Source organism: Ambystoma mexicanum, chromosome 3p, assembly GCF_040938575.1.
Source record: "Ambystoma mexicanum isolate Mex_15411 chromosome 3p, UKY_AmexF1_1, whole genome shotgun sequence".
NCBI lineage: Eukaryota > Metazoa > Chordata > Amphibia > Caudata > Ambystomatidae > Ambystoma > Ambystoma mexicanum.
This window is the reverse complement of record NC_090925.1, coordinates 657,840,915-657,853,797: the sequence shown is the minus strand read 5'-3', so window position 1 is coordinate 657,853,797 and position 12,883 is coordinate 657,840,915.

Below are 12,883 nucleotides of genomic sequence, written 5' to 3'. Positions count from 1 at the left end.
TGTTAGCGACCATAAGGCACAACACAAAACAAATGTGGTCTGTTAGCGACCATAAGGCACAACACAAGTTAAACGTGGTCTGTTAATGACCATAAGGCACACAAAAATTGGGTTCTGCAGGTACACTGACGCTTGCATCAAATTTAAGCGGAGCAGGTAAGGAACAAGGCAGCGTGGATAGGGTGAGATATAGCGGGCTGAGTATTGCACGGCACACATTAGCAGGCAGAGACAAGGTAACATGCAGGTATTGAGCACATTCTGGGCAATTTGTAGTGATGAATACCAGATCTAGGCACATCTAAATTCGAATGGAGCCTTAATGGCAGAACAGGAAGTGGTCAGGTCAATATTGGATTTGAATCTGGGTAACCATGATAAGGCAGCTCACGCTGCTACTAGGGGTACTGTGGTTGTATGTTAGGCCATTGGTAATTGAGACAGTGCAGCATAATACTAGCAGCAGACAGGTTCTAGGATACAATACAATCATTGCAAAAAGATAGATAGGCAAAGTGTAGCATATTTGTGGTGAGGCAGCTGCAATGGGCCTGAGTGGCGATTGTGCAGGTAGCGTGGAGATCATAGCATGGCAGGCGCAGTAATAATACAGAGCGGGACACTTGTCAGCTTAGATATAGGTCATCCGGGGTATAGGTGCGCTCCATAGATCTTATTGAAACAGAACAGATAATAGATAATCACAATACTGACAAGGCGTTTAAATGTGGCTGAGACAGATGTGACAGTAACTGGGTAGTGTCTGTGTAGAGTTAGTTGTACTGCGGGAGCGAATACTTATGGCAGTGAGCAAAGCATTGGGGTATTTCAATAAAGAGGCCTGAGACAGGTAGGTAGCAGCAGTAATGTACTCACAGGTGCTGTAGGGTCAGTCGACCAGGGGGTCTGGCCCGCGGCCCGGCAGGCAGCGGACAGGCTTAGGACAGGAGCTATCCTTCGACGTGGTCCTTGGACGGTGGTCCGGCTACGCCTACCGGCGTGGGATTGGTGCTAATGATGGCTCACTCAGCCAATCCGGGGCTGGAGGACAAGAAGGTGTGTAGCTGCATTTCAGAGGCAGCTAGGCAAGATATTGGCAGCCATCTTGGCATGTGGCTTCCCTCGTGGTAAACAATGGCGAGGAGTTGCGCTCAGTGGCGGATGGCGGGTTATTTGCGTTTCTGCAGCATCTCCTCTGGAGGTAGCGTCGGGTGCACTTGGAGTCGCGTTAGTAGGAAATTGGTGGCAGAAGATCGGATCGGATGGAATAGCAATAAGCCTCAGGGTTACCTAAAGCCACTCCAGATTCGTGGGAGGGCTACCACTACTCCTGCAGGGAGAGGAAGCTGCTTCTGCAGCGGAGTGGCGCTCCTGCTCCTACGGGCTTGCGTGGTGTATTGTAGTGTATGGTGTATTGTATGTGGCAAACAAGCATACCTGTATCTGCCGGCATCATGGAAGGGTACCTGTGCCCTGGCCACCCTGCACTCAGCATTGATGGTAATCCCAGAAAGCCATATCCAAGGGGGGAGAGATTCGGCTGGCATATCGGCAGTAGGAGATTCGGCTGGCATATCGGCAGCAGGAGATTTGGCTGGCATATTGGCAGCAGGAGATTCGGCTGACATATCGGCAGCACCCCAACCAGCAACCACAGAGCCTTCCAAATACAACATTCTGTCTGAAAATGAGCTACGAGATAGAGTGTCCCGCAAAAGGAGGTCATCCAACTATATCTTGAGTAAATCATCCGAACTCCTTGCTGAGATTCCCGACAGATATAAGTTGTTCAATTCGGCTGAAATGGTTTTTGACTCCCTCCTAGTGTCAGGACTTCAGGCATTAACAAACGCCAAATGGCTGCAAATCGTCTGCTGGGAACTGATCCAACTAGCCAACGACACTGAAGAGGGATTCAATGTGATCAAGGTAGAACTCTGCACCTTGCGCCTAATGAAAATGCAAAACCGGTACGTCCTAGACCTTCTCACACCAATGGACGGTGGTGTTTGCCAAAAAATTGGGAGCGCATGCTGTACTTTCGTACCTTCTGAAGATGCAGATAATGGAACCCTCTCCCACGTCATCTCGGCAGTGCACAGCCTGGGGGAAAGAATGAGGCAGGAAGGAGGAATAGAGCCAAGCAACTGGTTCGACAACATGTTCAACTGGATACCCTCATGGTTCAGCGTCTTGATGAACATTTTTGTTCCAGTTATCATTTTTCTTTTGCTATTTTTCTGTGTGTGCCAGGTGGGTATACAATGTTGTGCAAAGTCTATGCCTAGTTCAACAATGATGATGGTAACAATCTTCAAATCGACAATGGTAGCAACCATGATAGATGCACAAATACAAACAGAGGATGCAATTCCACCAAAGTAACGCGTGGCAGCCGTTTATCACCAGCATGGGGACAGGGTAGACAACCGATACCACACCACGATTAAAGAGCCTCGAGAATTGCAATGGTACAGGGAGGTGTGGGTGGATCTAGATGGGGATGGGGGTATATATATGAAATGCACACCGGATGAATATGCCAGGAGAGGTCAGAGCCTAAGGGGTGTTTGTAGGGCTTGGATGCCAATAAAAGGTACACCAGCATGGGATGAGGCAGTCCAAGAAGCAGAGCATTATCGAGGTGAAAATAATAAAAAATATGAGTTTGTTACTTTAGATGTAATGAAAGAGGGGAATGTGTGGGAGCGAGGGGTCATTTAGGCCCTCTTAAACATTCAGCACATTGTGGACCACTTGCTCGTACAACAGCGGGGGACGCCTCCAACGCCCGCATGCTAACATTAGCGTAAGCGGGGCTGTTGTAGGGGACAATTGGCTTCCATTTTGTGTACCCTCGACTCCATCTTTGGACTAGGCCCCACAGCGATAATATGAAAAGGCTTCTCTCCCGTCTGCAGCGCCGCGCACACCCCGCTCATGGCCCCCACCTTTTCTCACTGTGTCTGAAAGCTTCACAGCTCTATTTCTCACGGCTGTTCCGGGGACAATTGAAACAAATATACTAATGTAACATTGCACTCTTCCTCTGAGATCACTCTCCTGTGTGTGAACCGGGCCGAACCATGACTTGTAGCTCATGCATCTCCACATACCTGCTTGTGCCCTCTTACCCCCGCTGTTGGAAAATTACTGCCACTATAACCCTGTGCTCCTTAAGGTATTCTCTTGATGTAACAGAAGTGTGACCATGCTGTAAAGCCCAACCCAGTGTGCCCCCTACTAAAACTAGACCTCTGTCACAGTATATTGCACCCTAGAACTAACAAACGTCAGCGTGCCCCATAGTTGCTTTGATGCACACAAACCCACCCCATGATGGATGTTATTACACTGACCAAGACCCATAAGCCTGGTACTCCATATAAGTCCCAATGAATGATTTTATGATTGCATGCATGCACTTTATAGGTTTACAAGGGTTTACTTAAGAATATACTAGTGATCATTGTTTATTACATGCCTAATGGTAGTTTTTAATGCTAGCTTAGTTAGTGTCAGCCCTATCGCACCGTGACCTAACCCTCACTTCTACTGGACATTGGCAGCCGGACCACTTGACGCTCACCCTCCCGCCAACGGAGCAACCAATCCGGACGAAGCAGCACCCATTTGGCTATATGTAACCATATTGTCTAGCCTATCCTGCACTGGTTTAGTACCCTATGTTAATTGCATCATCTGTGACGCTGTTTTACTTTATAACTCCATGTAATTGTAATGTTTCCCAGAGCGCTCTCGAGGAAGCAGAATTCTCTGGATACCAATTTCATATAAAGAAAACTAACTCTTGCAACCTGTTCTCTTAGTCGCATTCCCCATTGGGGTGTCTTATATGTTTTGGTTGTGCATGTGTAAGTTGAGGAGTGAGCCTTTACACAGCTCCTACAATATGTATGTACATCAGACCCCAATTTAGGCCAGTAGAAATAAAGAGAAAGCCTTCACTTAGTCGTCGTGAAACTCAAGTGATCAGCCAAAGGAATCTTGTGGGCTAACTGTAGGAACTGGTGTCTAGTCTCTAGAGGTACTACACGTCTCCTGTAGTCCCTGGGATAGACTAAGTTGGATAACTGTTGAAGACGCCATCTTCCCAGTATAACCTATGCTTCACTGGCTCTTGCCCTTCAAGCTGGGAATCTGCCTGTTGGTGAAGGCCTTCAAGAGTAGGACACTCTCTTTGACCTCGCTGATGTCTGCCCTACAGGGGCAACGTTCTGCCAGTAAAGACTGCAGCTCAGGATGGTCTGCAGGATCCAGATCTCCAACAGGGGGAAGGTCTTCTTCCAGGTCTGAATCTTCAGCAGCTGATTCAGCCAGTCCTGGTTGTTTCTCAAACTCAGCTTCAGCTGGTGGAGGAGTTACAGGTGTGACTTTGGACAGTCCTCTCGGGTATGTCCTTGTAGGTAGCACAGGAGTGTTTGCTGGCTTTTTCTTGGAGTTTTTAGGTTTTCCCTTTTCCTCATTTTTCTTTGAAATAGCATTCAGTAATTCCTGTGGACTGGGGGTTATAGTTTCCTCTATAAATTCCCCATTAGATCATTTTAAGGTACTCTCTCTGGCCTTCCTTGTCTGATCCTGTTTCCTTTTGCTGGGAGGCCTGGGGTGCCTGATACAACTCCAAGAGTTTTTAAGTCATTCCCCAACAGGACTCTCCCATTTACTTCACTCTGCACACTAACAGGTATTTTGACAGTCATGTTGTTGCACTGGATGAGAGCTGGTAACTGTGGAAGCATTTGGACAGGGCCTCTAGCAAGCTTAGTGAGGTATTTGGGTGACTTAGCAACATCCTCACTATTGAAAAAAAAATGAATCCACTAAAGTTATGCTGGCCACAGTGTCTCTGATGGCCGGGGTCTCCTGACCATTCACAAGTACCCTGACTTTGTAATATGTGTTGGTATTGTCTTTGATGCAATTATAGACATCTAAGTTATGTTGTTCTCACAGGCCCAGAGACACTAAAGAAACACTGGCTGAGACCCTCATGGGTTCCTCAGCCAGTTGTTGAACATTTCCACTTGCCATTTGAACTTCTTGATCTGGGGAGAAGGCTAAGGAGACAGTGTGGATCCCTGAAGGTTTACCCTTACATCTGGGATCCCCTTTCACATGGTCAGTTGACCAACAAGCAAAACATTTCCCAAATGTCTTGATAAATGGGGGTTTGGCCTGACCTCCCTCTGGTTTAGCACCAGCGGTTTCACTTGCTTGATTCGGTTTCCAAGGCAGCTTACCCTTCTTATGTTTGTGGCCCTCTTTTGGATTGGAGGCATTGGAATTCTCTTTGTTATCTTTCTTGTGCTGTTTTCCCTCATCCTTCTTCTGAGTAGCCCCAGAATCCTTGTGAGTAGGTAGCCCTGTTGGCAACCCACAAGTCAGCAGCCTTTGCTAACTTCTTTGGATCAATTTCCTTAGAATCAGCCAAGTGCTGTCTGAGCTCAGGAGAGCAGGCATCATAAATAGGCTCTAACATGAACAGATTTCTCATACCTTCATAAGTGTGAAATCTGTAACCCTTAACCCAACCATCTAAGTTTTTCAAACATTCACAGACCCAGGTAGCCCAAGGGGTACCATCATGCTCTTTGAGGGTTCTAAACCTCTTAAGATACTGAGAAGGAGTTTTCCCAAACCTAGCTATCAAAGCCAGTTTCACATTTTCATACTCTGTCCTGTCTATTTCCCCCACCTCCATTACAGCATCAGTTGCAACCTGGGGTAGCCTAGACAAAAGCCAAGGAATCAGAAGATTCCCTGTACTTTCCTGAATCCCATAGTTATATTAAAAAGCAGCCAACCAATCCAAAATATCGAGCTTAACCTCATACATACTTATTGCATCTTTGGGCATGCAAGGCCTCTTAGGACTGGAAGACCTAGAAGACTCTGGGAGAGAACCATTCTCAAGACTACATTTCTTCATTTCGAGACCATGTTGCAATTCCATTTCCCTTAGTTTAAGTTCTTGATGTTTACTTTTAGTTTGTGCTTGGAGCCTTTTGAACTCTAAATCAAGTCTCATCTTCTCAAGAGAGACACACTCTGGACTCAGTACTGGACCTGGTAGGGTCCCTGTGGCTAAAGGTTGAGGCCTAAGAGCAGGTAGAGGTGCAGTAGGGCCTACATCTTGAGACTCCTCTGCCTCTTCTAACGCATCACTAACATTTGAATTGGACTCTGAAACAGTATCATCCTCATCATCATTTTCCACATTTGCTGCAGTAGTAGGTGTAGCAGACCCACTTCTCAGACTTTGAAATTCCAACAATATTTCAATCAATTCATTTGTTTTGCCTTTAACAGTGAGGTTCCTAGTTTTACACATTTCCTTTAGTTGGTCAACTGTTAAAATGACTAGGGCCTCCTGTCTGTAGTTATCCATATCAGGCATGATAAAACAATTGTTTTTCTAGTGGTGCTTAGGCTTGTGAAGATTATTTGAACAACAATAAGAGCAGCACTCTCAATGTAACAACTATACTTTATCCTCACCACTTGCCACCAGTGTTAGGCAGAATTACATGCAGTACCCTTTGGGAACACTACACACAATTAAGACTACAGGTGTAAGCACAATCTCACCTTTGGTATAAGACTGTACTACACAGTTTTGTGGTAGCAGGGCTGAGTAGCCAGGCCTATCTCAAGAGGGATGTGAGCAGTACAAGGTGTTACACAATGGACTTGGAATCACAGTGGTTCAAACAAACACTTACTCGAGGTTTCTTGGTAAAACAATATTAATTTATTTACACAGTCATTTAGAAAACATTCCACTAGCAATAAGCAGCTCAACATCACACTATAATACACTTCAGTACCAAACAAATAAGTTTCTGAACAAGTTAGGCTCCCTAGAGGTGAGAGCAAAATGGCACTTCAGTAACTTTAAATGGGAGTAAAAGACACAAGTCATAAGAATTAAACACAAATACTTTCTTAGGCAGGGCAAATAGTTTCTGTTCACTAAAAGAGGCAGTTCAATTCAATAGGCCTGGTAGTAAACTGTTAGGTCTTTGCTAATGTTCTTATAAGTAGTTTGCACGAAAAAGAGTTATATGTCGGCTTAGCAACAAACAAGACCCCAAAGTTGGGAAAGTTTCACAAACTTTCACCGTGGCAGAGTAGATTTCTGAACCACGTTTGCACAGTACCTTGGTAATGAAGAAAAGCTGTAGCTGAGGCAATTGTTCCTGGCAGTACCTGCAGATCTTACTGTTCGTGGGCCTCGGTAGTGGGGACAAGAGGGAGGACATTGGGAGGTTCCTGCACTGCACGGGGACACATCCACAAGCTTGGCAAAACGTCGGTTTAAGGTGTGAGTGCCTTAAAGTCCACAAGCTGGTATCCTTCTCACTGGCTATCTGGTTTTCAACAGCACTCTGAAGAAAATTCGACCAGTATGGAGATGGTTTCCAGGTGGCTTGCGAGTTGGTTGTTCCCACCAGCTCAAGGGAAGAAGTGGTCCTTGAAGGGGCTTCTCTGTCGAGGGAGTTTCAGGCTATTCGGACCTGCAGCAGGGCTTCACCGGGCAAACCAATGGTCCAGGAGTTGCAGCAGTCGTCTTCCTTCAGCTCGTCTTCGTTTCTTTCGTTCCAGTGGTCAACTCTGCCTTCCAAGTCCCAGAGACCTGTCTTTTAAACAGTTTTCTCCCATTCATTCCAGCCTAGCTGCCACTCACCCAGCAGGGTGGCTGTCCTTGCCGCACAGTCACCCAGTCAATCATGCCAAAGTGCATTCAGGTCACCTAGGAGACTAAGCACATGGAGTTGTGGGCCCCTCCCTCACTTCCTGTCCACCCCAGACACTCAGGCACCAGAGGCGGTCTTCAGTACTGAAGCCCGCCAAAGGCAAACTAATAAAGGGACCAAACCTGGTTTGGCGCGCAGAGACAGACACTAGAAGGACCTTTCCAAAAAGAAATGGTGAAAAAAGTTGATCGGAACCTGTTTTTACAGAGGGGGCTCAGACGCCATCTAGAAAAACATGGCTCCGGTGTATTTTAGCTACCAGAGCGTTTAAACGGGTCACGGTCAGGAAAATCATGGTAATACCACTGCCACCAGCCATTCTGAGAGGAAAGGGTAGCATTTCAGTGCTACATGAGTTTTCTAGGCTTAGGGAATACTAGGTATTCCCTCAGCACTCTGCAGTGAGGCAGGGTGTGCTGGGTCTAGCAATTTAAAAAGACTGACAAAGTCAATTTATTTTTACATTCACTGGGAAGCAGTGGTCAGTCCCAGAGAAGGTATTTAAACCTTGGGAAGTCTGAAAGACATCCCTGTGCCACTGCACTGAGGGTACTGTGTGACACACAAGAAAAGATGATGCTTATGGAGTTGTCTAAAACTCCATATCCAAAGAACACAAAAGTAAAACACACATCAAAATACATGAAAGAGTGGGAAAAAAAGGCTCACACTTTCCAGGTAAAAATGAAAGTCCTAAAAATCCAGTAAAGTTGCTGGGGGTCTCAGGTAACTAACAAAAAGTGGGACCAGGAACTATCCTAAGGCATGTCAGGGCCTAGTCAGCCAGAGTTAGCATGTTCTGGGTGCCAGGTCAACCCTTGGCAAGCACAGATTTTGGAAGCATGACAAGAGAGTAACCCAGAGTGATTTTATCAGATTAGATAGGAGAAGGAGGTACGATCTCCCTGGATGTCACATGTGAAGAAGAGACCACTCTCTCTAGCATTTTGTGCCTTTGGCATCAGCATCTCAGTGGCTCAATATTCCATTTGGACTGTTAATAGCCAGGGTAGGTGATCCAAGAAAGTCAGCATCAAGAGACCACAAAAGTAGAGGGTTTGGGAAGCCAGTGAGCCTGCAACAACAATGTGCAGGGATGTGGCACAGCCTCCCCAGTACTCTAAGGACCAGGACTTGAAACGCCAAAGTTAAAAAGATTGATCTTGGCACCTGCAGTTTGTGGGAATGGAACCTCATTTGAGATAAGAAAAGGATAGAGAAAGCCCAAAATCCCTCAGTTTTAGAGCAGAGAAAGATGATGCAAACTCAACGGTGCTCTATGGTCTGGAACTTGGATGCCAGAGCCCGGGCATCTGGAATCACAGTTGAAAGGAAAGAGACTCAAATCAAGAGCAGGACTTGTCAAATGTGCTTGTTCAACCACATTTCCTTTTCTATTCAGTAGCTTCACATTGCCCTTTAGATGGACTGTTTATATTCTCACTAATAAAGTTCTAAGCAAAGTAAAGGACCCTAGTGTGATTCTTGGTCCCCGCCGTCTGCTATGTGACATTGGAGTTATACTTTGGAGACTCCATTGGTATCATTATTAAATTGAGTTGAATTTACCAACAGTCATTCATACTACGAGATAGTTTAATTGATGTTTACATCAGAAAGTGTAGGATGAAAAATGTGTATTGTGCACGTGCATGGTTATTGTTATCTCAGTTTGGCATAGATATGTCCTATCAATGAGTTGACACCACCATATGACCAGCAAGCATTCATAAAAAAAACAGAAAACTAAAAAGAAATGTCTGCACTGCATTGCACACTTGTCATGCATGTGTAGAAAACATGCAACAAATGGTTCTGACAAGTGTTTCACTCACAAGCACTTTGCTCAAGGCACACAATATGTACATGTTAACTTTGGCAAACACTGTCTCGTGTAAAACATAATTTATGAAGTAAAAGAAAACGTATTTCTTTCTTATTCCTAACCATAAAACATGTCAGATGCAGAGATAATCTGAATGTTTGCAAGTTATCAAATGTGGCCAGTGGCAACCCTAGTGTACTTGAGTTATCCACCAGCTTCCACTAGCCCAACATACCTGTTCCTTGAGGTAGAGCCCATCCGTGGGTTCATGCCAGGATTGAGCAACATCCAAGTCCCAGCTTGAGACTGATGATCCAGTTTCACTCAGAACCCCAACCATGCGACATGTGGACTCAATCCACAGACACTTGGAATGTGTACACAAGACCATAACAAACAGCATTTTTTCCATTTGAGTGATAATATTTCATCATTCTGCCTCCTCCCCCTTTAGACATCAGTAAAGGGGGGTAGTAACCAAAGAGCTACCACATTTTCAAGGTTGGTGCAGCATTACATCTGATCCCAATAATATTTGTGGGCCACCATGACAGCGCAGCCCCAGTGCAATCAGCATGGCTGTTTTTCAACAGCCCAATCTGGTTCCCCCTTTTTAAAATTATTCACTGGCACTTATCAGTTCCACAAGCAGAACATGTCCAATTAGTTCACTTCTTCAATAATGTCCCTAGGAGTCTGTAAATGGGGTATGTGTGCCAAGATGTCGCTGATAGAATTTCAGCAATTGTTAGGGTTATTTTAAAATGATGCTCGCTGATTGCTATCAAGCAAGCACAAAGTATATTTTCTTGTCTAGATACAGCTATCACAATCTGTCTAGCGTGTCTTGATGTAGGTCACAGCAACTTTTCCATATGAGAAATAGCTTGGGAAACACTTGTTCTGAGATACCCTTACAATGTTGCCTTCTTGGATGGACCTTCAAAGATCTCTCCAATATAACTCAGAGGTGGTTGAAAGTGTCTTATTAAAAGTTTCCTGAAGGTCCATTTTATGCTAAGCATCCAGGAGATCCTCAAGGAGGTCAAGTAAAACATTTATATGTAAACATTTCTGCACTGATTTTCCACTGGCTCCATCAGTGTTTTAAGGGACATTATGGAGCTCACTGCAAATTCTGTATGCACTACCTGAATCGCTGTCAGCTGTCACCATATTATCTAAGATATTTCCATGTGATTCAGTGGACACCAACCCACATCCATCTCTGTTTATCCTGAGTTGAGCCTCATCAATAGATCGTCAGCGCTTTCTATTGCCAGATCAGTCACATCCAGTTTTATCTAAAGGACATGTGGGGAAGCCACAGAGAGTGCCCCACCTGTCTTAGTATAGTCATTCCTACAAACATTGGGTATAACACAGTAATAGATCACGTGACCACAGATGCTGTCTTCCTGTGTGACTGTGTTCCTCTATGTAGCGGTGTTTCCTGTTAAATGACTTTTCGGGAGTACATATACATCTTAGTAGTAAGTGTTGAATATCTGAGTTATTTAGGGGCCGATTCATGGAACAAACGTGCGCCGAAAATCGTTGCGCAAGCAGGCGCAAGCAGGCGCAAGCAGGTGCAAGCAGGCGCAAGAGCAAAGAAACAGGAGCACGCGCATGCCTGCGATTCATAGAAGTCCCTGCGCGTGTTCACCTCGGGATGTGCGCCAAACCCGTGCATGGCGCACAAGTCACTGCAACATCCCGAAAGGCGTGCGCGACGCGCACAGTGAAAGCGCACAACCTCGGCGCATACACCAGAAAGTGGGCGGGACATGGGGCGTAACGCGCGGAATGGGGAACAACGCGCGAAAACAAGGGCGTAACTGGGGATGTACTGTAGGGAAGCAGACGGAACGCCCACACGCACTCGAACCACACGTATTCATGGAATCAAATAGGGCAAAGCCACGCACAGCCAAAGACATGCACAAGATGAAACACGTCCACCACACGAAGGCAGGCGGTAGAGTCCCAGCGCATCACAAAAGTGGCAACATACAGCAATTGGGCCTGTGCGAGCGGGGCACGTGTATTGCGGGGGTGCGCGGGAAGCAACACATGTGATCGAGCGGGGTACGTGTATTTCGGGGGCGCGCAGGAAGTGACACACGCGATTGAGCGGGGTACGTGTATTTCGGGGGTGCGCGGGAAGTTACACACGCGATTGAGCGGGGTACGTGTATATCGGGGGTGCGTGGGTAGTTACACACGCGATTGAGCGGGGTACGTGTATTTCGGGGGTGCGCGGGAAGTTACACAGGCGATTGAGCGGGGTACGTGTAGTTCGGGGGTGTGCAGGAAGTTACACACGCGATTGAGCGGGGTACGTGTATATCGGGGGTGCGCAGGTAGTTACACACGCGATTGAGCGGGGTACGTGTATCTCGGGGGTGCGCGGGAAGTTACACACGCGATTGAGCGGGGTACGTGTATTTCTGGGGTGCGCGGGAAGTCACACACGCGATCTCATCAGGGTACGTGTATTTCAGGGTGCGGGGGAAGTATCCCACGCAACATCAGCAGGGTACATGTATTCCAGGGGTGCGCGGGAAGTTCCACACGCAATTCCATCAGGGTAAGTGTATTACAGGGATGCACGGGGAGCAGCACACGTGAATTGCACGTGTGGGTCCTCCCAGGTGTTCCCTCTACACCCTCCACGGCCCCTGCAGGTGCTCACACCACAGGGTCCTACCCAGCACATTTCATGCAGGCACCCTATCCACCATGGCCATGCCCACCAGCCAAACCACATGTCAACTTGCACTACTGCCCACCAACGCATGTCCCCCTGCACCCCCAGCCACCAGGGGCACCCTCCACCAGGCCCCCACCCATGTCTCCCACCACCCCCACCCCCCCAGTCACCAGGGGCAGCCTCCACCAGGCCCCCACCCATGTCTCCCACCACCCCCACCCCCCAGCAGTGCAGGGGCAGCCTCCACCAGGCCCCCACTCATGTCTCCCTGCACCCCCACCCCCGAGGAGTGCAGGGGCAGCCTCCACCAGGCCCCCACCCATGTCTCCCACCACCCCCACTCCCCAGCAGTGCAGGGGCAGCCTCCACCAGGCCCCCACTCATGTCTCCCATCACCCCCACCCCCCAGCGACCAGGGGCATCCTCCACCAGGCCCCCACTCATTTCCCCTATCACCCCCACCCCCCAGCCACCAGGGGCAGCCTCCACCAGGCCCCCACTAATGTCTCCCATCACCCCCACCCCCGAGCAGTGCAGGGGCAGCCTCCACCAGGCCCCCACTCATGT